This window comes from Callithrix jacchus, chromosome 3 (assembly GCF_049354715.1).
Source record: "Callithrix jacchus isolate 240 chromosome 3, calJac240_pri, whole genome shotgun sequence".
Classification (NCBI taxonomy): Eukaryota; Metazoa; Chordata; class Mammalia; order Primates; family Cebidae; genus Callithrix; species Callithrix jacchus.
In genome coordinates, this window is record NC_133504.1 from 126,847,798 (window position 1) to 126,874,607 (window position 26,810).

Sequence of the window (26,810 nt, forward strand, 5' to 3'; positions counted from 1 at the left end):
CAGAAGTCCACACCCAAAGCAAGGTTTTTCTTATTCTCCGTTATTTTGGGGCACCAAAATGATTTAACTGTAACACATGTGAAATCTATTGCCAAATGGACCGGCTTTCACCAGCCGGTCCTAATCACTGAGCAGGCTCCTAAGGGTGACTTAAGCCCAGCATGAGAAACATTTGTGCAAAACTGTCAGCCACTGGGTCTTGAGCACCCATCTACATTCCACCCCTCTCAGTTCCCACCCCCGGAGCCTTGCCAACTGCCAACGTGCTCACCAGCTAGTCCACACAGCGCAAGCAGCTGCCACGCAGCCAGTCAGCACGTGGCAGGCCGCCAGCACACAAGTTTCAGAATGCAAGCCTGCCCCGTCACAGTGCTGCTAAAGGTTGAAGGTCTTCGAGTGTGCTAGCCTTTAGATTCGCCTCAATTGCCCTCTCACCTCCCTTCTCCCATCCCTCCCCTGTTACTCCTTCCACTGTAGCACTTCACTTGTCTCTATAGTAACAGCATCTGGATTCAGGGTTAAAACTTTATACAGCACATGTCTCCTCCTAGCCCAAGCTTTTGCCGAAGGATGCAGCAGCAAAAAGGCTGCTGCTATGCGGTGGAGCCGCCTGTTTCCCTGCCACCCCAGGATTACAGCTACTCTGTAAGCTGTAGGATGAAAGCAACCACAGCACTGAGCCCAGGGGAAGCCTCCAACCTCGGTGCACTGGCAGGTATACAGAGGATGGGACCCTGGAGAGCAGTAGAGTACCAGTGTTTAACATGTTCATACCAGAGTTTGACATCACTGGTTCTCTCTGTGCATACAGCTTGAAGTTTATTAGCTATTCTTGTATTTCAGATCACTCCACTTTATCCTCACTAGCTGGTCTGTTTATGACATCAAATGAACCCCATAATCTCTCACTTCACACAGCTTTCCCGTGCATAGCCAACGTTTTAAAAGTTCCTTACACACATGCCCGCACACAGGGGAGTGGACAAATACTAGCAAGTGAAGAGTTTCATTATCAGCCATTTTTTGCCATGAAACTAAGTGTATACAGGGCCTGTACTTGAGGACTGAAGTCTCAGAGTTCAAAAGCAGGCTGTCCGTGTTACTTGGCTAATCTTGGATCAGATGAAAGACAAAAATCAGCATTTCACAGGTCTTTTTCGGGAGCTATACAGAATGTAACAATCAGTACTGACATCTTAAATCACACATTCATACACACATTTCTGAGTTTTATTCCCTATTCAAATCAAGTCTAGGAAGTGGGGGAATCTCCATCATAAATCATTTGCAAACGTGATGCTTTCTTTCATGCTTCTAAACTTCACGGTACTTTATTGGTGCTTTTGCTGTTTGGTCAAATGTGCTATGCACATTTTCAACATACACATAAAGAACAAGACAATTCTCTAAGCCACAGCAACAAACAGGAAGAGCGATCTCAGTGGCTGCAAAGTGCACTGCCATCTTTTGGCAACATGTGTTCACTACAGGGAACCGAAGGGCAAGAAAAGGCTGCAACCATTCTCTTTAAAATTCACAAGACCTCTAAGAAGGCCTTTCGTTCCCACAGGAAGTAAGGCAGAACACAGTTGCTGACTTAACTGTGCAGACCGCTGGAGCTCTGGGCATCCATGCTGGGGGAAAGGACATCGGTGCAGCAAAACTGACTAGCATGACTGATGGCAGAGATGACTCCCGAAGATCAGCTGGCAACAAAGCAAAGCAAATCTCCTTCCAGAGCTCAGAAGCAACCCTATCAGCCTGGAAATTTACACAGGCCCAGGGCCAGAGGAAAATAGGTGAGAGTCCCACACAAAATCAGACTGAGAACTGGATAAAAGGTGAAAATGCAACTCAGAGCAGGATCACGCCAAATCTAATTCTGGATTTATGAACTGTATTAAAAGTTCATTTGTACTCTTGGGCACTTATCCCAGAGAAATAAAAACCTACGTACACTCAAAAACATGTACATGAATGTTCACAGCAGCTTTAAATATAGTAGGAAACTCCAGAATTAATCCACATGTCTTTCAGTAGGAGAGTGGTTAAACTACGGGACATCCGTACCATGGAATACTGCTTAGCAAGAAAAATGAACTAACTATTGATACAACAAATTGAATGAATCTCCAGGGGGTTATGCTGAGTGAGAAAAGCTCATCCCAAAAGTTTATATACTATATTATTCCATTTATATGAAGTGATAAAATTTTAGACATGAAGGACAGATTCATGTTTGCCAAGGGTTAAAGATGGAGGTATTTGTTCTTTAAAGATGGAGGGACCCCTGTGGTGTTGGCTTTACTCAGTTTCTTATCTGTGGAAACATGGATCTACACAGGTGATAAAACTGAATAGAACTTAATACAGACAGAGAAGACAGAGAGAAAAATTAATACAAGTGAAACAAGAAATGTGAATGAGTTTGGTGAATTGTATCAGTGCCAATATCCTGGTTATGATATTGTACTTTCGTTTTGTAAAATGTTAACCTTGGGGGAATCTGGCAAAGTGGAGCTTTAATGCACCAGTAAGCTCTGTGTATAATTTCTCAAATATGCATTTGAATCTATAATTATCTCAATAAAATTTTCAATTTAAAAAATCTCATTTGTAACTTTGTTTTTTTAATTTCCCCTAGAAACATAATTCAGCATGGTGGTCAGGTCCAATCAGCTGGTCCACTAACACAGATGCAGAATTACGCAAAACTGAATACAAAATCCCAGATGCACACTTTGATAAGTGTGTGAGCTCAGGAAGTTAACTAACCTCTCACTTCAGTGTCTTTTAAAATGAGCTTATACCACTTCAGAAGTAAGTTTAGGGAATTAAATAATTTCCTAGAGTAAATAAATCCAATCAGTTTTAGTTAAATCTAAAGTTCATAGGGCCTAGAGAATAGAGTATCATTACTCCTACAGACCCCAAGGTCACTATTCTTTCTCATGAGCAAATGCATAGGATTTTTAACTGGGGAGACCACAGATAAACTGTCCCTCAAATGATTAAGATCAAACTCTCCCTTTCCACCTTTTCCATGCTGAGTCCAGTTCTCCTAAACTCTGTCTTCAGATTGTTGATTGACTTCCGAAAGGCTGGAGCAGGCTCAGCAACAAAAGACAAGAAAATAATTAGTAAAAGGATGGAGACAGAGACTCTGGGGTGAGAAAAGGCTCAGAGGCCAGGGGAGGTGACAGATGAAGAGAGAAAGTGCTGAGGAGGGTATTCAGTGTTGAAAGGAGGACTGCGTTCATGACTCCTCAGGACAGTCCTTGACTTAGCCTACACTCTCACTTGGACACTACTTAATGTTTTTAATGGGCCATCTCACGGGCCTCCACAAAGACCATGTGCTGCTTCTAACCAGAGCTCCATTGTAGAATAGAGCAGTCTCCTCCTTCCTATTTTGTCCTTCAAACATTTTCTCAGAGTTTTTACTGTTACGGACAGGAAAAAGAAACTCCCTTCTTAACTGTTTATCTTTCAGTCACCCTTCTTCAAGGCTTCTTTTATGAAAATCAGAAAGATCCTAAGACATGAATCAGGCAAGATGAAATGGCTGGGCTCCTCCATATGAGACACCAGCACAGAGGATGGCAGTGGGCACATTCATTCTCTGTCCCCTCCTCCCTCCCACTACCAGCTCTTCAAACAAGAGCCAGACCCAAAACAGCAGCAGAGTAAAGAGCAAAGGGAGGAAAGGAGGATGCCCCACAGGGCAATCACAGGAAAAGGAATATCTATAGCTGAAAACCCACCCTGCAAGGCAGCTGTTAGTCAAGGGAAGCTCCAACATGCTCAAGTTTGACATGAGTGTAGGATGCCTGGATTCCCATCTGCCCTCTCACTAGTGGTTTCTCACTGGCCTCCATGGATCTGAATTTATTCCCCACTAATCCATCCATTTATGAAACACTTTGGTATCCCTGTCCTTTTAAAGTGCCTTCTGTGGTTCTTCATTACATGAAAAATTGAATCCAACTTGCTCAACATGAAATGTAAGCTCAGGTCCTACCATCCCGACACCAAACACCCTGAGCCATCCACCACACTTTCGTGTACATGCTAGTTCTTCTAATGAACATAACATCTTAGTTAACCCATTCTTTGAAACCCAACTCAAGATCCAACCTCTTCTAAATTCTCAGACATAACCTTCCCTGAGCACAGCTATGCTCCTTCCTCTGTTCTCCACTGGCTTCCTGAATGTGCCTGCTTCTCATATAGCACATTACAATGCATTGTCATTATAACTTATCGTTACTCAACTGTACTTGTGCATGTCATGGCTCTTGTCCCACCATATTATGAGCTCTTCGAGGCAGATACTGTCTTTCTAAAGTTTTTCTACAGCTAGTGTCAAGCTCTGTGCCATTGACTATGAATCGATTGATGAGTCAATCAATCAACCAACCAGTTAGAAATGGGCAAAGTGAGAGCACACACACATTTTGTATTAAATGGATCTCTAAGTTCAAAGGCCCTGAATGTGTATTTCAAACAACATAAACCCCATAAACAAGCAAATTTCCAATTCCTTACCCTGTTATTCAACTGAAGAAACAGTGATTTGTTCCAAACAAAGGGGGGGAAATGGCTATGCTGTACTCCCTGAAGAGTGTTATGTTTACAGTTGAATTAAGGGATTTTTTCAAGAATATTTTTAACTATATAATTTTCTCTTTATGGGCTAATGTTAAAACTCAGCTCTTCACAGACTATAACTATGCTGTCATATGTGGTGGCCAAATTAAATTTAAATGAGAATTTCCCCTTGTCTGCTAAAGAAAAAAATTAAGAGGTACCTGGGCCTGCCACATACTAGGTTCTAAATAAAAATTGGTTCCACAAACAGAAGAATGAATCAACATAAAAATAAATCCCACCATAAACTACTTTAAATCCCCGGAACAAAGCCTGGCACAGTGGTGTATGCCTAAAGTCCTAGCTACTAGGAAAGCTGAAGTGGGAAGACTGCTTGAGCCCAGGACCTTTGAGTCTGTAGTGCGTTACAGTCATGCTTGTGAAGAGCCACTGCACTCCGGCCTGGGCAACATAGTGAAATCCATCTCTGAAAAAAAATAAGAAATACCCAGAAGCAGCATGAAAGTTATAAGAAAGTTCAATTTTGCTCATCAGGCCTGCAACTGGACAAATAAAACTCTGTAATGTGTTTAGGTAAACCTATAAAGAAGCTGGATGGCAGTTACCTGCAAATAAAACTGGAATTCAAAATGTCAATATAAACCTTAAGCTCTAGAAATTTTAGCTTAATTCTACGTTTATACATAGTCGATGATAAATTATTTGTAGCAATTAGTACGGCAATAGCATGGATAACTAAAATCCTCAGTTAATTCATATTCTTTGTACTCTGTGATTTTTGCACATTTACTGTGGATTTTACAGGGATCTCAGATCAGATGCAGATTGGCAGACAGATGGGGACTCAAGAGCAGGAGTTTGTTCCAGGACACGGAGCTGGGAGTCAGTTCCATGGCACCTGATCAAGTACTACCTCCTGACCTACCCACCTCTGACACACAGAACTGACATTAGGGAGATGCCTTCTGAAATGGGTTTAGGCAAACCTTCCTACTTCTACCAAACATGGTAACCACAATGTTCACATCTCCCATCCTGAACCACCTGCAGCTGGCAGGGATGAGCTTCCTGAAATTTTGTTAAGTTCTTGCCTCATGTCAGTCAGTGTGCTAAGCAGCATGCATGCATTATTTCCTTCTAGATGCCATCTTATTTTATCTGACTCAGTAACAGAGTAGAACTGAAGATTCTAGCTAAAGGATGTCAATACCCATAACAATGTAGGAACTGAGATTAGGGACTTTCATTATCTTTTATTTTTATTTATTTACTTATTTATTTATTTATTTTTGAGATGGAGTCTTGCTCTGTCGCCCAGGCTGGAGCACAGTGGTGCTAGCTCAGCTCACTGCAACCTCCAGCTCCCAGGTTCAAGTGATTCTCCTGCCTCAGCCTCCCAAGTAGCTGGGATTACAGGCACATGTCACCACACCCCACTAACTTTTATATTTTCAGTAGAGAAGGGGTTTCGCCATGTTGGCCAGGCTGGTTTCAAACTCCTGACCTCAGGTGATCTGCCCACCTCAGCCTCCCAAAGTGCTGGGATTACTGGCGTAAGCCACCGAACCCAGCCCATTATCTATTAATATTTTAAGTCACATTTTAAACACTTACTACCTGCCACATACTATGCTAAATACTTTTTGACGATTATTTTTTAATCCAATCTTCACAACAATACCATAGGTAGGACTTTTCCCATACCCACTTTAGAGTTCTAATTTTGAGGTTAAATAATTTGCCCAAAATCACACAGTACATGTGATGTGAAGACCAGGCATGTAGACCAATTTAGCAGCCCTCAATTTTAACCACTCTACTCTTTTATAATCAGCTAATCAATGCCCACCAAGGGTTATCTTCAAGAATATTTTTTCACGGTGTTGAACTTACATATATGCCTTCTTATAATTTCAAATTACATCACCTATCTCTTTCCCCTCTTTGGTAGGCCTACTGGCCAAAGATTGGAGCATCCCGTAACAATCCACCCCCACCCCCCACAGCCCTGCAAATTAATGTCATTATTTTTCTTTAACAAACAGGCAGTGGTTACTATATCCTAGTTACTATTGTAGTTGCCTTACAGATATTATTAACTCATTTAATACTCACAACAATCCAACGAGATTTGTACTGTTTTTATCACCATCATCTCTGAAACACAGAGAGATTAAGTCACATGCCCAAAAAAATCAGACAGCTCTAACTGTGGATGTCAGGATTCAAACCCAGGAGGACTGGTTCCAAAATCTGCTCTCTTACCCACTCAATGTCAAGCTGCCTCTTTTTAGCCAGTTTGATTGATCTGTTAAAACTCTTTAAGGAGCCCTGGCAGTTGAGAAACAAGAGCGGGAGGAGGAAGTCCGGGCCGAGCCCCGGGGTGGGTCTGTGTTGGAAGGACCAGGCTGTGGATGAGATGGGGCTGTGAGGATTCAGGTTCTGAGGAAGGGACTGAGAGGATCAGGCTCAGAGAAGAAGCGGCTGTGGGGACCCGGGCTCCAGATGGGATTAGGGAACAGGACTGATGTGAGTTCTCCAGCTTCTGAGGGAAGGCAGGCTGGGAGGAACAGAGGTGTGAGGAGCCGCACTCCTAAGAGAAGGTCGGAAAGCAACGGGGTGTGAAGACAGACAGAGGCTCCGGAGAGGTAAAATGGGAGCAGTGCAGATCTGGGCTCCTACGTGGGAGAAGCGGGACAGTGAAGACTCGGGTTCCTAAGGATTTAGAAACAGGCTGCCAAGACTCAGGTTCCTGAGGGGCAGAAGCAGACTGAGAAAACCTGAATTTGGAAGGAAACAGAAGCAGGCAGTGAAGATGGGCTGTGGGAATGAAATCCAGGCTTTGAGACTCTGCATTACTGAGTCTCAGAACAGGGCTGTGAAGACCTGAGCTCCTAACAGCGCTGGATCTAAGGGACTGTGGATGTGAGTTCGCCCTACAAAGGAAAGGGAAAGGGCCACCTACTTGGCTTTGGGCAGGCTTTTCTTGTGTCAGATACTCGATCTAGGAGGCCCACAGGCAAGCATCTTCATTTTCTGCATCATTCGTGGGAATCAGATGTAAAGTTGAAAATAGTTTGAACTCAGTTATATACTCAATAAGTTCTTTAAATCCCATTCCTCTCAACCCTGATTGGGCACAGATCTCTGCATCTCAAATAAAAGAATGTCAATGCAAAACAAAAACGGAAATTAAAACTCTAGGAACCTGGGGTCGCAAATGTTAAACAGAGTGAAAGCTTCAGTGAAAGCGTAGACTCACTGGCTGCTGGACATTCATGAACATCCTCTCCCCAGGCCCATTTTGCATATTTCCCAATTCGCAGGTATCACACAGCATCCATATGCCAGGCTCGGCCTGGGCTCACCACTGCCACATGGTTCTCCACCAAAGCACAGACCCACTACATGGTAGGACCCCGTAGGGCTGCCAGCAAATAGTTGAAATCATAATTGTTAGATTCACACATGCCAAGGAACTACTGTATGGAAAGCCAGAAGAGCGCATCACTCACCATGTGGGCTGTACTACTAAGAGAAAAACAACTTTTATCTCATAAACTTTATGAGCACAGTTCACTATTACAAGAACATTGGAGACACTTCTCTAGTCTGTGTTCTCTCATTAAAATGTCTCTTTCCGCAATGCTGTTCAAAGTTTATCCTTCATTTTTCCCAAGAAATCTCTCAGTGTATACTTGTGATCTAATTTTCCAAAGTTTGTTTACTCATTCATTTATTCAATGTATTGAGTGTCTGCTACGACTAGGCATTATTTTAGGCACTAAGGATAAATCCATGGTGAGAAATAGACAATACACGAAATTTAAAAATCAACTGCATAATGTGTCAAAATTGATACTGCAATGGAAAAATATAAGCAAGGAAGAGATTGAGGGAATGCTGGTGAAAATGGGAAGTGGTGCAGTTTTAAATAGGTAGTTAAGAAAGACCTCAAGGAGTGAGAGTTGAGCAAAGATTGAAAAGGGTAAGAAAGTGAGACTTGTGGTAATGTGAGAAAACAGCAAATGCAAAGGCCCTGAAGCAGGAAATTGCCTGGAAGATTACCGGAATATGAAAGAAGCCAGTGGCTGTTGCATAGTGAGCCAGGAGAACTGGAGATAAAATCAGAGAGGTGAAGGTAAAGGCGAGGCAGGCTGCTCTGCATCTGGGAGGGCTTTGGTGTTTACTCTGAACAACCAGAAAGCCACTGGAGGGTCTAAGCGTTAGAGTGATACTTCCTCAAGCTTGTAGTCTTCACTCAAGTTTTTGTCATTATTTAAACATTTCCATTAAGGTGCTTCCTAAAACCTACTTAGAAGGTCTTTCTGGGTTCACAGCTAGTATAGCACAGAGGTTACAGGAAGGATCTGCTGGTCAGAATCCTACAGCACCATGTCAGAACTTGACCCAATCCTCTCCAGATCCAAAAGTGCATTGACACACCTTAGGAGACTTCATTTCGAGTGTTCAGAGCCTTGACATTGACTTCTGCCTTGTGAAGGTGCTGAGCAATGTTTCAGTGCTCATGACAAAGGCCAATCTGCATTAACTTGTTAATATAATCTTTATCAGCTTCTGCCAAACTAACTCCAAAGTTCATGACTCAAGTTGTTGCCACTTGAATCCTCGCCTACCTATGCCCCAGGGATGGCAACACGTAGTGTGAGAAGATGCCAAAGCAGATGATTAATATGTGGGTATCATGAGAATAGCATAGAGCTGATTTGTTGGTGGTTTTTTTTAACACCCATGATTCAAATTGATATTTTAAATAATAGAGAAATACATTTAAAGTTGTTTTAAACTGTGAGTTTTCTGATTCCACGGTCACACCTCCTGCACTTGAGAAGGAAATCCCCTAAGCTTGTCATCCTTTGCATAAGAATGACATCCCTTGTTTGATTCTAGCCGCTTGTTTGTACAGAGGAGTGGTCCACATTGTGAAAGGATGTTACATCCCAATTTAAAAACACTCTCATTCATAGTGGAAAGCAGTACAGCGATCCTCAAAGAGTTAAAAGCAGAACTATCTACCATTCAACCCACCAATCCCATTACTGGGTATATACCCAGAAGAATATAAGTCATTCTACCATAAAGACACATGCACATGAATGTGCACTGCAGCCCTATTCACAATGGTAAAGACATGGAATCAACCTAGATGCCCATTAATGACAGACTGGATAAAGAAATTATGGTACATATACACCATGGAACGTTATGCAGCCATTAATAAGAATAAGATAATGTCTTTTGTGGGAACATGGATGCAACTGGAGGCTATTATCCTCAGCAAACTAACATAGAAACCAAAAACCAAATACTGCATGTTCTCACTTATAAGTGGGAATTAATGATAAGAACTTATAAACACAAAGAAGAAAACAACAGACACTTGGGTCTCCTTTAAGGGGGATGGTGAGAGGAGGGAGAGGAACAGAAAAGATAGCTATTGAGTACTGAGCTTAATACCTGGGTGATGTAATAATACATGCAACCAACTCCCATGACACACATTTACCTATATAACAAACCTGCACATGTACCCCCAAACCTAAAAGTTTAAAAAAATGAAAAAATAAAAACACTCTCCTTAACTCTGATAGAAAAAAGGACACACATAGGATATAACCATCAAATGCGACATGTGGGCTGAGACACTGATTCAAACAAATCAACCGTTCAAAAAACTATTTTGAGACAATGAAGGAAGCTTGGATGTTAATTGGGTATTAGATGGTGCTAAGGAATTATTATTAATTTTATTAGGTATGATAATGGTGGTGAGGTTATATGTATTTTTAATGTCTTTACAGGCATACGTCAGAGATGTTACAGTTTTGGTTCCAGAGCACCACGATAAAACAAATATCACAATACAGCGAGTCACATGAAATTTTTGTTTCCCAATGCATATAAAAATTATGTCTATACTACACTGCTGTCTGTTGTGTGTAACAGCATTATGCCTAAAAAATGTACATATCTTAATTTTAAAATTCTGTATTGCTAAAAATGCCAACAATGACCTGAGCTTTCACCAAGTTGTCCTCTTGTTGCTGGTAGAAGGTCTTGCCTCAATTCCGCTGGACAGCAATGAAATTTGCCTCATCAATTGATTCTTCCTTCACAAAATGTTGCTCTGTTGCATGCATTACTGGTGAAGAGCATTTTACCCACAGTAGAACTTTCTCCAAAATTGGAGTCAATCCTCTCAAACCCTGCTGCTACTTTAAGTTTATGCAATATTCTAAATCCTAATCCATTGTTGTCATGTCAACAATGTTCACAGCATCTTCACCAGGAGCGGATTCTATCTCAAGAAATCACTTTCTTTGCTCATCCATGAGAAGTGTCTCCCCATCCATTCAAATTTGTCATGAGGTTATAACAATTCAGTCACATCTCCAGGCTCCACTTCTAATTCTAGTACTCTTGCTATGTCCATCACCTCTGCAGTTACTTTCTCCACTGAAGGCTTGAACCCCTGAAAATCATTCTTGAGGATTAGAATCAACTTCCTCTTAAACTTAAGCTTCTGTTTCTGTTGATATTTTGGCATCCCCCCATGAATCATAAATGTTTTTAATGGCATCTAGAATGGTGAATCCTTTCCAGAAGGTTTTCAATTTACTTTGCCCAGATCCATCAGAGAAATCCCTATTTATGACAGCTATAGCCTTACAAAATGTAGTTTTAAATAGTAATACTTGAAAGTCAAAATTACTTCTTGATCCATGGGCTGCAGAGTGGAAGTTATTTTAGCACACATGAAAACCACATTCATCTCCTTGTACCTCTTTGTCAGAGCTTTTGGGTAACACTGTCAATAAGTGGCAAAATTTTGAAAGTAGGTCTCAACGGTGAGCTTAAAATACTCAATAAATCATGCTATAAACAGATGTGCTGTCATCTAGGCTGTGTTGTTCCATCCTCAGAGCACAGGCAGAGTAGATTTATCATAAATCTTGAGGGCTGTTTTCACTTTCTTATCATTGGTGTATTCACTGGAGTAGTACTTCTAATTTTCTTCAAGTACTTTTCCTTTGCATTCATGATGTAGCTAATGATTGGAGCAAGAGGCCTAACTCTTGACCTATCTTGGCTTTTGAGATGCCTTCTTCACTGAGCTTAATCATTTCCAGCTTTTGACTTAAAGTGAGAGACGTGCTACTCTTCCTTTCACTTGAATACTTTGAGACTCTTGTGATGTCTCCGCAGAAGAGTGAGCTTCCCGGTGATCCTAGAAGAATAAAAACTCCCCAAAAACTAATACAGTCCCTTGTATTACTAGACATTGATGGGATACAAGGGAAAAGAAAAAGAAGGATGTTCCTGGTGACAGCATATCCCTTCTTGAAAACACAGGATACCTATTTTTCTCAAGGAAGTATATTGCCTTTGTTGGTCAGGTTCCAAGGCCAACTCACAAAGTTCGATTTACTGAAAATGTGGCCAAATTATAGGAATAATAATAAAATTTAATATAATACGTACTTTATTTAGACTTGACTCCTAGTCAATGAAATAGGTGCTATTATTATCCCCCTTTTACAGATGATAAAACTGAGATTTAAAGATGTAAGCAAGTTGGCAAGGTCACACAGCTACTAACTGATGCAACCCGTATAGATTATTAGCTTGCAGTATCAAAATTACTAATATTACAGTGCTAATAGTACTGTTTTAGGTATATTATGGGTGAAATAGACTTGTATGGATTTGAATGGATCTGGAATACTAAGCATCATTCTAATATTGCTTTCTACAGTAAAATACATTTTGAGTTTCAAACAACTAAACAATAAATATAAAGTGACGGCATTCCAAAATTAAGTGGGAAGCAGCACGTGCATTTGTTTAGAAAGGTCATCAATATAGGTCAACTCTATGCTGAAATAAAATTTCAGCATAAATACCAGTGTTACCTCTCATAGATAATCACAAATAAAATTAACCATAATCAGTTGAGACAAACCAATTCTAAGAAGGAATTACATATACGGGTGGTCTAAGGTAACTTTTTACATTTGCTTTTTTCATTATCTCAATACTCAGTTATTCGAATAAACACAGACAGCTAAAGACCAAAGTAAAACATCACTCGCTTCTTAAAGAGCTGTTCAGTGTCATGACGTCTCCTTTCTGGAGATTTGGGACTTGCTTATGAACTATTACCAACTTGGATCACTTTCGCAAGCTACTAGTAAAAAAGAATTATTTCTTCTTTTAAATATCAGAAGAAAAGCCCCATTGCCAAGAAGAGTCTTAGAAAAACTGAAGATCACTTTCCCTACACTCTCCATTTGTTTTAACTTTCAGAGTCTCCACAGCTCACTAGCTTCAGCCAAAGCCAAAAAGAAAGAAAAGCCAAAAGCAATGCAAGTCTCACTGTTACTACCACATTCCAGCCTTGCTGAAGACCTCAGAGCCTGCTTTCTAAGTCTTCCTGCCTCTGCTTCCAGTTCTATAAAAACCAACAGTCAATCAGGAAAAGCCAGTTAAGTACATTGATGGCACTCTTATACCAAATAGAAGTAATGACCAGCTGAGAGCTTCCTATTTCTGTTATAGTCATAGAATCATTTTTGTTTACAATGGTCTTTGAAAGGCAACCATATAATAAGGATCTACAGATAAAAACTACTCGATAAGCTACATAAATGCCTTTTGTGGTGGTTTTGTTTTTGTTTTTGTTTTGAGATGGAGTCTCACTCTGTCATCCAGGCTGGAGTGCAGTGGCATGAACTCAGCTCATGGCAACCACTGCCTCCCAGGTTCAAGGGATTCTCCTGTCTCAGCCTCCTGAGTAGCTGGGATTACAGGCACACAGCATCATACCCAGCTAATTTTTTGTATTTTTAGAAGAGACAACGTTTCACCATTTTGGCCAGGCTGGTCTCGAACTCTTGACCTTAAGCAATTCACCAGCCTCAGCCTACCAAAATGCTGGGATTACAGGCGTAAGCCACCATGCCCAGCCTATAAATGCCATTTTGTTAGTGGCCAAATCCTTTATTTCTCCATTATACTGCTGATTTGCACTGTTGTATTATTAAAGCTGACAGCCCGTTCATTAGCAAAAACATATTATTCAGTCTTAGTAAGAATTAAATCACTTAAAAAAAAACTTTAATGTCAAAGCAATTCTAAAGTGGTATTTCTTACTCAATTCTTATTTTCCCAATCTTATCCCACTCACAGTTTCTTTAAAACAAAATTAGTAAAGAATTTTTATGAAGTGAATGTAATTCGAGTTACCAGTTCTCTAAGTCTCAATGTTCTCATCTGAAAAATGGGCTTAGTAATACCCACATTGTTTAGTTGTGGGGAAGCTATGGGATAACAGACAGGAAAGCACCCTGAGTGGTAGGTACTGAGCATAGAGTGGGTAGACAAAGCACGGAGCTAGTATTGTCATGCAGCAAGTCCTTAATTTCTCCCAGACAGGTACAAGTTCATAAAGGTCAAACTGCTAGCCCCTGGCTCAAGATCATGAAGGTCACATTACTAGCAACTGGCGGAGAGAGAATTCAAACCCAGCTCTGTCTGGCTCCAATGCTCCATGCCATGCTGTCTCCTTAGCATGGAGCAGGAGGAATAACCACATAAGTCTTCCAAAGTCTTTTCTAAGCTCATTAGTCCCAAGGTGGAAGCCAAGAATAAAGGATAAGAGAAGCTTCCCTCTTTTGAACATTATGTAAAGTGCAGGGAATCAAGAAAAGAAATCATCAAGCATGTGCCTCTTGATATATCAGAGGTCAAATTTCTCAACTTATTGATAATACTCAGAGGACTAACTGGGCACATGGCTGAGCGTGGAAATGGGCCAGCTGGGTATTTCTGAAAGATGGTCACCCTGGGAAACACAGACCTGTTTGTGCTATGTTTCTGACAAGAACAAAGCTTAAAAATGACCCCACGTGCCAATTTTTAAAAATCAGAATAAAAAAAATTAACAATAGAAGTGACAAAGGAATGAAAGCAAGAAAAAAAGTGTATTTCAGTTAACACATCTTTGGTAAGAACTAATTTTCTGAATTGAATGGTTTCTTAAAATAGAAATGATGGCTGGGCACGGTGGCTCACGCCTGTAATCCCAGCACATGGGGAGGCCGAGGCAGGTGGATCGCTTGAGGCCATGAGTTCGAGACCAGCCTGGCCAACATGGTGAAACCCTGTCTCTACAAAAAATACAGTTTAGCTGTGCATGATGGTGCACACCTGAATCCCAGCTTCTTGGGAGGCTGAGGCAGGAGAATCACTTGAACCTGGGGGGTGGGGTGGAGGTTGTAATGAGCCGAGATCTTGCCAATGCACTCCAGCCTGGGCAACAGAGTAAGACTCCATCTCAAAAAAAAAAAAAATAGAAATGACAAAGTTGGTAGACAAGCAATGATAATTTATTTTGTTTGGCAAAACTCTCTACAATGCATTACAGAATTATCAATAATGATAATTATACATATCATTTGTTGAGCACCTGATGTTCATTAGCCCATTTGAGACAGCTGACTTGTGATCTTCACAGTGATCCACAAGCCCAGTAGTTACCACTAGCTCCAACTTACATAGAATAAAACACAGTCCAATAGCTATAAAGTTAATGTGCTGAGGTTACAGAGTCTAAGAAAGAAAAGACAGAAATTCACACTTACATCTCTCTGACTCTAAAACTGATGCTCTCCTTACTGGACATGAAAGTGCCTGGCACAGGGTTCATTTGATGCTACCACCCTCCTTACAAACCTGGGAAAGGAACAAGGTGGACAGAGCCTCCCTGGAGGATCAGGCCCAGAGTGTCAGTGGAAGGGCATAGTGTTCTCCTCAGGAATCGAATGAATAGTGCTTGAAATGGTGAAACTGAGAACAGAGTATTAGTTGAAATGGGTGCTACTATGACAATAAGGTGTTTTGAAAGCATAACCATCTGCACCTTAGAACACAAATTTCTTAGTCAAACAAAACAAGAAAAAAGCAATCAGGAGTGAATTAATAAATTCGGGGTGGCAGGGAGGGGGAGCCCAGCTGCGATGCTTTAGTCTACCCTGTACTATCAGCAAGATTGAGGAGAGGACAGGAGGACAATCTAAATGACATTTGTGATCCAACATTTGTGATACCATTGTTAATAACACAAGGTATTACTTTGAAGATTCTCAAATAGTTCCACATAATTTATTTATTCTCTGAGCATACCTAGTTGTGAATAAGAAGATAAGTAATATACTGACTCTAGGTTAGAGATCAGATAATTCAGACAAAAGGTTCTAAGCACATTAGGAAATCACAGCAAAAGCAAAATCATAACCCAAGCTTCCAGTATAGAATGCACTAAGCTGCATAATGCATAAAGCTACTACTACATCAACTGTGAATCCTCGTGTTTCCAAACCAGGGTTGGAATAAATTTCAAGTGGGTGGAGATGTCCTTCATTTTCTGCAAGCTGCCAGGCAGGGCCAGGCAGATCCCAAGCCCCAGACCATTTACCTCCAGCCAAAAGATGTCTAGACTGTTTACCCAGTGTACCATGCAAATATTATTATTTACTAAGCACTCTGTGATGTGAAAAGATTCAGAAACATTAGTAAATAAATCTATTATTTCACCAAGATTTTTTCTCAGATCATGTGGTTTATTAAATCAATTTGGGCACAGAGCCAAAAATAAAAACAGAACTCAATGAAACAAAAAAAAAAAAACCATAGGAACAAAGATATGGGACAGTTTTATGCACTTAGGATAGGGTACAAGTGATGCAAGGAGCACATCTCTGACTTCTGCATTATATACAAGGGTCATATGTCCTGTCTCCCTGCCCCTCAGCCTTCCCCATGATGATGTGTTAATGGAAAACAGAATTGAGATCACAAACCTTCCTATCAGGAAATGCTAACATGTACCTGGAAATCCTGGAAAACCCACAAAGTACCTGAAGTTGCTTCAATAATCATTCCCTTTCAAACTTCTTTCCTCCTTATGGGGCCATTGGCCAGCATCATCCCAGGCTGAGGATGACATACTTCTGAAGTACTGTATACAGGGCTGTGTAAACAAAGTTAAGAGGCCACAGCTGGGGACACTTCTACACCCCTCAGTACAGGATCAGTTCATACCAAAGGTGGAGCCCGCACAAAGCTCAGTTCTCCACACAAAACCCCAGTACATGGGTACCTGAGGGCCATGTCAAGAAAAATGACTGAGATACTAAGTGGCCAACTGAACAGGCACAAAAATGTTGCAAGGGAGTAGCCTGAGTGGGGGACAGAGAAAAGGGAGTGTCTTGTCAGCTCAGGCTGCTATAACAGAACACCACAGGCTTAAAGTACAGACATTTATTTCTCACAATTTTGAAGACTTGGAAGTCCAAGATCAAGGTGCTAGCTGATTCAGTTCCTGTTGAGACCTTCCTTCCTGGCTTGCAGAAGGCCACCTTCTTACCATGTGTCCTCCTATGGCCAAAAGAGAGATCATTTCTCTCATATCTCTTCTTACAAGGGGCACTAATCCCATTCATGAGGGCTCCACCCTCATAACCTAATTATCTCCTAAAGGTCTTACTTCCAAATACCATCATATTGGAAATTAGGGCTTCAACTTATGACTCTGGGTGGGGGTGGGGTGAATACAGACATTAGGTCCATATCAGGGAGATTTCCTTCTCACCTTTTCATCTTTTACTCTATCAAAATACAGTAAGATACATAATCATAATGACAGCCACAGAAATGATTCTTAATAAAGAGCAATTAGTGTGCCATGAAAACTCAGTACTCCAGTAAGACCGAACTGGTGTGGTGGCAAAAGAAGCCCCTGCTTTGAAGCCCACCAGCCTGGAAGCAGAGCGTTCTTGTGGTTTAGTCCCAAAAACAAGAACAGAGGCTTCCCTATGCCTGCTTTACCAGCTCACTGTAGCATGTCGAGAGTGGCCCTCATGAGCCAATGCTTTATGGGGTAAAATCCAGGATTGCGTCTAGTAATGACAATAAAGGAAGATACAAACAGATACAAATCAGTAACATAGTGTAGGCAGGAAAACACAGACTTCTGAGTTATCATCAGATCTTATGCAATCATACATTGCTAAATAACAGGAAACATTCCAAGAAATGCATCGTTTGGCAATTTTGTCATTTTGTGAACATCAGAGAATGTACTTGCACAGACCCAGATGATACAGCCCATTACACACCTAGGCTATGTGGTATAACCTATAGTTCCTAAACTACAAACCCATATAGCACATTACTGTACTGAACACTGTAGGCAATTATAATACAATAGTAAGTACTCGTGTATCTAAATGTAGAAAAGGTACAGTAAAAATGCAATAATATAAACGTATGGGACTGCTGTCATATACATGGTCGATCACCGACCAAAACGTCATTATGCAGGGCATGACTATTTACGTCCTCATTTTTGAACACCTTCCCCCAGCACCAGAGGAGCTTCAGCCTCATGGTAACCACTCTTCTTGGCTCCCTAGTACTTACCGCAACCCAGTTTGTTTCATGTGACCTGGCCTACCAAAACTACAGCTGCTACCCTATCCACACACACATGGGCACACACGCAAACACGTGACGTGCACATGGAAAATGTCACTGCCATTGTGGACTATGGCCCACTTCATCTCATTCATCTAGTCTCAACCTCTGCCTCACACTTTCATGTCCCATGGTTCTCCAACCCCACTGTGCCTCTGTGCTGTGGATTCCAGCTCTGGTCTTTGTGACCATCCAGTTTTCCTCATTCATTTCTGGCGAGCCCCTCTGACAGCAGGTCAGCACTGGTTTCACCCTCTGCTCCCAGCAAGGGCAACCCCCACCTTTTGCCCAGCTCCAGAGGACTGGGCCTCTTCCTGGCTACTCTCCCAGTCAGACATAATTCTGCCTAGATCCATTCCTGATCCTGAGGATTCAACACAGGATGGTGACTACATTAAAACTAACCCTGAATCTAACCAAGTGAGAAACCTAAGCTCAGTGCACAGCCCATTAGAGAAAAAGCCAGAGGATTCCAAGCCCCAGAATAGTAACAATAGAGATAAGAAACTCAAAATTTCAGGGAAAATTAGATAATTTTAAAATTAGACCTAAATCATTCTTTCAGATGGAAGACAGAAAGCTGGAACGACTCTTTGAGGGCAGACACACTTACACCAGCAAAGGTTGGAAGGTTAGATTTTCTTAGATGGCATCTAAGTTGTCTTCATATACAACCAGTGAGACATCCTGACAGTTGGCTGGCTTCCTTAGTAAGGGAGTGCTGAAATCATCACATCCATGAATTTGGTTGTAAATCTTACAAACCTTGTCTTAGGTAACTCTAAAACAAGTCCCTCATTTTTACTGTCTAAGTTTCCTTAGCTGCCAGAGCTAAAACTCATTTTTGCACAACTTCAGGCCTGAGAATCATCACCATGTAGCTCCGATAAGGTCCATGAAGCATTGTAACCTCTTCACACACACACAAAAAAAAAAAAGATAAATAAAGTGACACTACTACTAATGTGTTTACTCCCAACTTATGGGGGATGTGACTTTGAATTGCCAAATGTTCTGTCTTCTTAGCAAGAGAGATTTGTGAAAAATCTGTCCACCAAAACTCCAACTCTTCAGGTTTTTGCTGAGATTCACTGGGGAGCTGTGAAACATAACCACGTTTTTAAAACTTCAGGATGCAGCAACATTAAGGTCACTGCTAAAAACTGGTATATTCTCAATTAACATGGACAGAAATTTATTGTTAGTAGTTTATGTTTCAGACCCAAAGTATCCTTCTACCTCCTGGTAAAAAAAACCTCATGAATGGTGTGAGCTATCATATACCATTTTGATGTTTTAATTTTGCAAATGGTTGGAGTTTCACAGGTAACATATAAAAACTTCTGAATGTTAAATAAAGCTTGGTGGTGACAGATCCAAACTTACAGAATACAGAATCATAGGAGAGTCACTATGTCTTTATACTGTTAAAAGCAAATAAAAGATAAATCTTTTCTGAATCACTGCCCAAAGCCTAAAATCTGTAGGAGTAAGTAAAGGAGAAGAGGAAAGGCAATTATAACAAGAAAAACTGTTTTGTGAAGGTGTTTTCTGGTAAAAGTAGATGCAGTCACCCTGGCACACGAAGATATCATTTGAAAGCAATCTAACAACCACATGGATGTGTGCAAATGAATAAATGTTGCCAAGATAAATTACAAAGAAAAACATTCTGAATGTGAGTTTTCTTTGTAATACTTTGGCTCAAAATCTTTTCATATTTTTCAGACAATTCTTTGGAAATTCTGAGTAGCAAATATTTTTTTCTCCATCACTTTTCATCTTTATAACTGCAGCTGTATGTCTCCAGTTCAGCTCACTTAGACAACTTCTTATTGAGTACCTACTCTGTGTCAGTCCATGCTAGAGACTGATGACATAAAAAATGAATAAGACACAGATGCTTCATTGAGGAGATTATAGACTACTGAGGTAGAAAAGTACATAAACATATCTTTACACAGCTTCAAACCCCAAGAAATACACTTTAAAAGATTTAAAAGAGATTCTTCTGATCATTTGTTTACACAGTGTTCGTAGTAACAAGAAGAAATCTTTCTCCTTCATTGGGTTAATTTCCCTAAGATTTTCCTTGAGTAAGGGTGCAGAATGGAAGGAGAGATGGAGAAAGAGAAACCACAAATAAGTGAGAAACAATTGATAAGAAAATGTTTCCTGAGAAATTACCAAAGATTATGCATTTTAACACATACAATGCATTGCCCACAAACTAAAGTTGCTCAGAGAAGGTATTTAACCTCTTCAACATTTCTGGCAATTGTTACTTTGGTTCTAGAAATATATTAAGTATGTTTAAGTCATCATGTTTTTTGACGGTGATTGCATAAATGCTGTGATTTCTCCTTAAATTAGATAATGGCTATTAAAGAGCCAAGAAGGATAATCCTAAACACACCCTTGCTTACTGTTTAGAAAATTACATATTTTCAGGTTTGCAGCATCTGCTGGCCCAAAGGAAGCAATCAATGACTTTCCCTACTATACCAGCAGTGCTCAGGCCAACATGCAGGTGAGCTCAGGCCAGCACCAAGGGTTGCTCAGATGGGCACCCAATTGGAATCCACACTGGTAGTTACAAAAAAACACCAGAACTATGTGATACCATTGCCAGCATGGCAGGCTTCAAAAGACAGGTAACTAAGGTGAAAAGCAAGAGGAAAATAGAAATAAATATTGTCACATGGTTCTTACCAAAAATGTATAAATGTTCAATTTTCAGAAACTTACATGGACAGACCACAAAAAGTACTGGAAGGGTCCCTCCAAATAACATACAACCAAATAAAAATAATAATAATGAAATAAAATATAGTGCTGGAGTCTCCTGAAAACTGTAAATAATTATTAATCCAAGAATACATCATAATTTATTTTTCCAATTTTTAAGCATAACTCACCACAATGGAAACATCAGCTACCTTGAAAACCTAGGTTTCTCACAATACTTAAGAAGAAAAAAGTAAATAGGTCTGAAAACCAGAGACTGAGAAAGTTGAGTCCAATTGCTATGCACCTTCAAAGTACTAACAGATTGAAATGCTCATCATTTTCTAAAGAAAGATACAATAAAATGAAAATCTCCAAAATGCATTACACAGAGCTACTGGTACTCATATTTTATGATATACCTGTATTAGCTGCAAAAATGTGATCTAAGTGTTATATTCAAAAGAAGAAAAGAAAAGAAAGGTTTCAACTGCCTCAGCACCTGTGAACCTCAGACACCCTTCACTTGATCCCGTTCTTGCAACATCCTTGTAGAATTCTGTTTCTAAATGCATCTGGCCTGTCTCCCCCAGTAGGCTGTTACACATTAGGGACGCATGTGCCCAGCTGTTTCTTTCTCCCAAGATACTAACAGAGTGCTCAAAACAATAGATGACTATTAAACAGAATTGCCGCTGTTCATTTCAAAAGTTAGACATAATACATTGTAGCCAATAGCACACATAGTATGAGGGTCCTTTTGATTTGAATATTATATTCAGCATTGGGAAAAAAAATATGTGCCCTTGTCATATAAAGTAACTTACGTCATACTTATTCTGACCATGCAGAATAATCTACAAAGGCAAGAAAATTTGACACAAACTTTCTGAAGACTTTCAGCGTTGCATAAAGAACATAAAGCCATTCTAAAGATCAGGGTTCTAGTGTAATCAAAGTTGTCCCTCATAACCAGATATTCCAGCTAATTGCTAGCCAATTTTAAGTCTGGAAACTCAAGAAAAAAACTGAGAAATGTTTGTCTCATGTCAAACCTTTGGTCACAGCTCAGGAATTACACTCAAGTGAGGGTCATCTGAATATCATCTAAGGTCCTCAAGAGATGGTATAAATGGCATCCTAAAACCCAACTTAATTAGGTTAACTTGCTTTTTATACAATCATAAAAAGGAAGGTGATTTAAAACAGAAGAGTCCAGATGACAACAATAAAAGCAAAGGCCACAATAGGAAAGAAAGCCATAATTAATAAATCATTAAATGAGATTATGTTTTAATACCAATAACAGGCTTACTTCTATACATTCTAACATAGGCCCCTTTAAATATAATGTGATAAATTATGTAATAATACATTTTATCTCTAATAATTTTTTCATTTTAGAGATATAATTAGCCAATAATATACCTGGTTATCTGTAATGGTAACACTGTTATATTATTATCATTTGTCAAAGGAGGAAAGCAGCTAGGTACAGTCGCTCAGACCTGTAATCCCAGCACTTTGGGAGGCCAAGCCAGAAGGATGGCTTGAACCCAGAAGTTGGAGACCAGCCTGGGCAACAGAGCAAGACCCTGTCTCCATAAAAAATAAAATTAGCTGGGCATGGTGGCACGTGCCTATAGTCCCAGCTATTCAGGAGGCTGAGGTGGGAGGCTCACTTGAGCCTAAGAGGTCAAGACTGCAGTGAACTATGATTGCACTACTGTACTCCAATCTGGGCAACAAAATGAGCCCCTGTCTCCCCCAAAAAGAGGAGGAAAGTCTTCCAAAAATTTCCCAAACTTAAATGAAAATAAAGAAAAAAAATATAATTCAAGCATTAATATTTTTCTACACACAGAAAATAAGCCTAGATGCAGTTTTTAGAAGTACAAATTCACTGGGAAGACCATAAAGTCATTGATAAAGGAGAATGTAAAGTAGCAAATTTTGTGTCACTTCCAACACTTCCTTTACTACTTCAGAAAAATTATCATCTAAGATTATCTGATTTCAATATTTTAAAGTGTATTTCACAGTCAGGGACTTCATTTAGTTTTTTTGTAAACAAAAGAAAGTTGAATGCCAACCAAATGTTGGGAAATCATAGTTGTAAGATCAACAGTAATTTGTACCTACAGATATACTTTCCTTTCAGGATACAGGAGCACATACTATAAATGTATCCTCACACAGGCTTACGGATCTTTAAACTTTTTCTAATTCTGAATTAATAAATGTAGAAATATTCTATGCAGGAAGCCCATGTGTCTAGACATACTAAATCAGATGAAACATTTCCAGGAGACTTCAGACTAGTGTCAATAAAACAAATCGTCAGTTCTCATTTATTCAAGGGACCACAGTGTTTGGAATATAGACAACACCTTATTTCTTCTTACAGTCCTTTCAGTTGCCAGTATCTTATCTATCTTATGAGCAGGCATCACTTCAGAAGTGATGACAAAATTAAAATTATTCAGTTGAGACAAGTGGTACTGTTCTCAATATATACTACAGCATTTGATTTTCCATTACTACATGAGATTAGTAGTACCATTACGCTTGTTTTACAGAAGAAGGGCACATGGATGTCAAGAGAATTCCCCAAGACCACAGTCATAGGGGCAAAGTAATATGATCATCCAAGCTGATTCCAGAGCCTGAATACTTAGCTACTGCATGATTTGTCTTCAGTGCATAATTATGATAGAGGAAATGAAACCCAAACCAATCACTAGGGTCAGAAACCTCTCCTTCTAAAATAATATTGATAATAATAATAATGAATGTGAATTTCATGAGTGAAATGGTTCCCACTACTGGTTTTAATGAGATTCATAGATTATCGACGGCTTTCAACCCATATATTCAGCCCCAGGCCCTCAGTTATAAGCCAGAGTTAACAGTTTGAGCTTTCTTGCTTATCTTCTTATACATTTGTCAAGTCTAGTATGTATTTATAAAGCATTGTACTCGAACTAAACAGTTTTGAACTCCACTATATTGTACTATTTTATTCGTTATCAATGACCTGTTTTCAAATTACTGAAGTTGAACAAAATTTTCAAAATTATAGAAGGCTTCTTCCTAGCTAAGAACTTATAAAATTCTGACATTATAAGCCAATAATTCTTAACATTTTGGGGGGCCATGAGCCTTTTGGAAATCTGAAGAAAACCGGATTGTAACCTCAAAATAAAATGGATATATGAATGTATAATTTAAATGTGGCTATCATTTCATGAGGTTATTGAATGCTCACACCTCAAACACCAACAACAAACTTCAATTAAAGTACAGTATTTTGGTCTTGTTTTCCATATTTAATGATTCTCTTTTTTTTTTTTTTTTTTTTTTTGAGACGGAGTTTCGCTCTCGTTACCCAGGCTGGAGTGCAATGGCGCGATCTCGGCTCACCGCAATCTCCGCCTCCTGGGTTCAGGCAATTCTCCTGCCTAAGCCTCCCGAGCAGCTGGGATTACAGGCACGCACCACTGTGCCCAGCTAATTTTTTGTAATTTTAGTAGAGACGGGGTTTCACCATGTTGACCAAGATGGTCTCGATCTGTTGACCTCGTGATCCACCCGCCTCGGCCTCCCAAAGTGCTGGGATTATCGTGAGCCACCGCGCCCGGCCTAATGATTCTCTTATATTGCAATACTCCTTGAAATATCACTCATCCTCTAATGAGTTATAATCATGATCTTATTTGCAAAATTTCACAGAAATATGGTCTTATTTACAAAGATTAAATTAGTATACAAACTTACAGGAAAATCGCTACTTTGCTTACAGAAAGAACTGTAGAGAGGCAAAGAATTATCCTACTTCCCAAATGAGTTCTATGACATAGTCAATGAGCAGTTTCCCACAAAAAAGGCTATCAAAACACTCGTGTTTGAATGTAAGCTAAATTACAAATGCACGACTGAAGTTGCCTTAACCTTATGGGCATACCCCCTCCAGATCTGATAGTAAGAAAGTCCCATGACTGATGGTAGATAAGATAATCTTGCTCATTACCTTTCCAAATTTAATGTACTCTAGTTAAATAGCCATGGTCACTGATTTTGGCTGCATCATTGCACTTTCTGATAACAGACAAACATTAGATTTTTTAGAGGTGATGTCCTACAGCTGACAGGCTCTGATTTTATTTTCATTCAAATTTTGGAGAACTAGATAGCTAGAAACTGATATTTTGCTTTGTGATATATAAGGGGCACTAGTCAGTATTACATATTAAATATTTTTGTGTATGCCCCAGTTTCAGCAATGTCATAAATATGCCGGATAAACTTCTCCAGAAAAAAATAAATACATACACAAATTCTGTACACAACAATATAGAGGGGTTTTTCTGAAGCCCAGCTGTGGGTCTCAAACTTCATGATTGGAAGATATGCCTGCATTCAATAGATAAGTGTGATCTGACACTTCTGATTTGGAAGGACTTTACCTCCCTAAGATGACATGAAAATTAACTCGGCTCTGCCTTTAAAGCTGTTAATCATATGCAAAGAAACAACATTCATCAGAAATAATCACCACAGCATTCTCTTTGTTATCTGGTAGGTTTCTCAAAGCATAAAAAGATAAACTGCCCTCAAAGTAAGGTCCTGGCTCTTTTCTATTTCAAAGGTTGAGAAGCTGAGGGATGGGGAGCCTTCTGCATCTGTCACAGTGACTCCATCCTGCATCTCTCTAGAGAGCTAATCAGTAGACATCCTGATGCTGGCAACACAAACAAGCTGGAAACTAGTCTGGCTAATGCAGGTATTGTCTGGTAGGATGGTCACCCCCTACCTTGTAAATTCTAACCCACCTCCTTCCTAAAGGTCCTGTGGCACTATCACGCATGACCTTGCTCTCCTCAAGATGTATCCGTTAACTCCAGTGTTCAATTAGCCATCTTATTCCATATTTATTTTGTCTATATTAGCCTCTCTCATTGTCTTTCTTGTTCCCTAGTTGTTTTACATAAGTTCATCCTCAATATATGTCATACAGTACAACTATTTATAATGCACTGTTAGGCATATAACTGGTCTATATCCACTATTTCTCAGGCTCCAATGTTAAGGTAGAAAAACTATCATTTTGAATAATTCATTTCTTTAATTTATTTGTTTTTGAAACGTGATTTTTTTTCCAGTTACAGGCTCTGATTTTATTTTCATTCAAATTTTGGAGAACTAGATAGCTAGAAACTGATATTTTGCTTTGTGATATATAAGGGGCACTAGTCAGTATTACATATTAAATATTTTTGTGTATGCCCCAGTTTCAGCAATGTCATAAATATGCCGGATAAACTTCTCCAGAAAAAAATAAATACATACACAAATTCTGTACACAACAATATAGAGGGGTTTTTCTGAAGCCCAGCTGTGGGTCTCAAACTTCATGATTGGAAGATATGCCTGCATTCAATAGATAAGTGTGATCTGACACTTCTGATTTGGAAGGACTTTACCTCCCTAAGATGACATGAAAATTTATATTTTTCGCTCCTAGTTCCACAGGTTTTCTAAATGCTGAATTTACTAGGTACAAAGAGACTATACTAATAGCAAAGACTAAACTTGCTAATATATTATATTCCATTTTAAAAAATAGTATTGCAAAACAATGAACAGGCAAAAGTAAGACGAAAAATAAAATCTGTATGGAAACAAGAAGAAGAAAAAGTTTTCAAGTACTCAACATCCTTGGTTACTTTTCCCGTGACCCTGTGATTGGAAACCAGGGCATTATTTAAAATGCTGGTCACCTTGGAAAGCAAAGACACCTCTAAAAATAAAAATCAACATTTCCAGACTCTGTCATAATGGTTTCCTGGTAAACAGAAAGACATGCTTGCTATTCTACCCCCACATGGGGGTTATGGCAATTAAATATTTAACAT

General features: G+C 39.7%; 1 protein-coding gene across 24 annotated transcripts in view; it reads right to left on the reverse strand.

Moving 5' to 3' along the window:
• The window catches only part of SLC4A4 (solute carrier family 4 member 4), a 498,924-nt gene that overhangs the window by 353,585 nt on the left and 118,529 nt on the right, over positions 1–26,810 (reverse strand). The window lies entirely within an intron of this gene.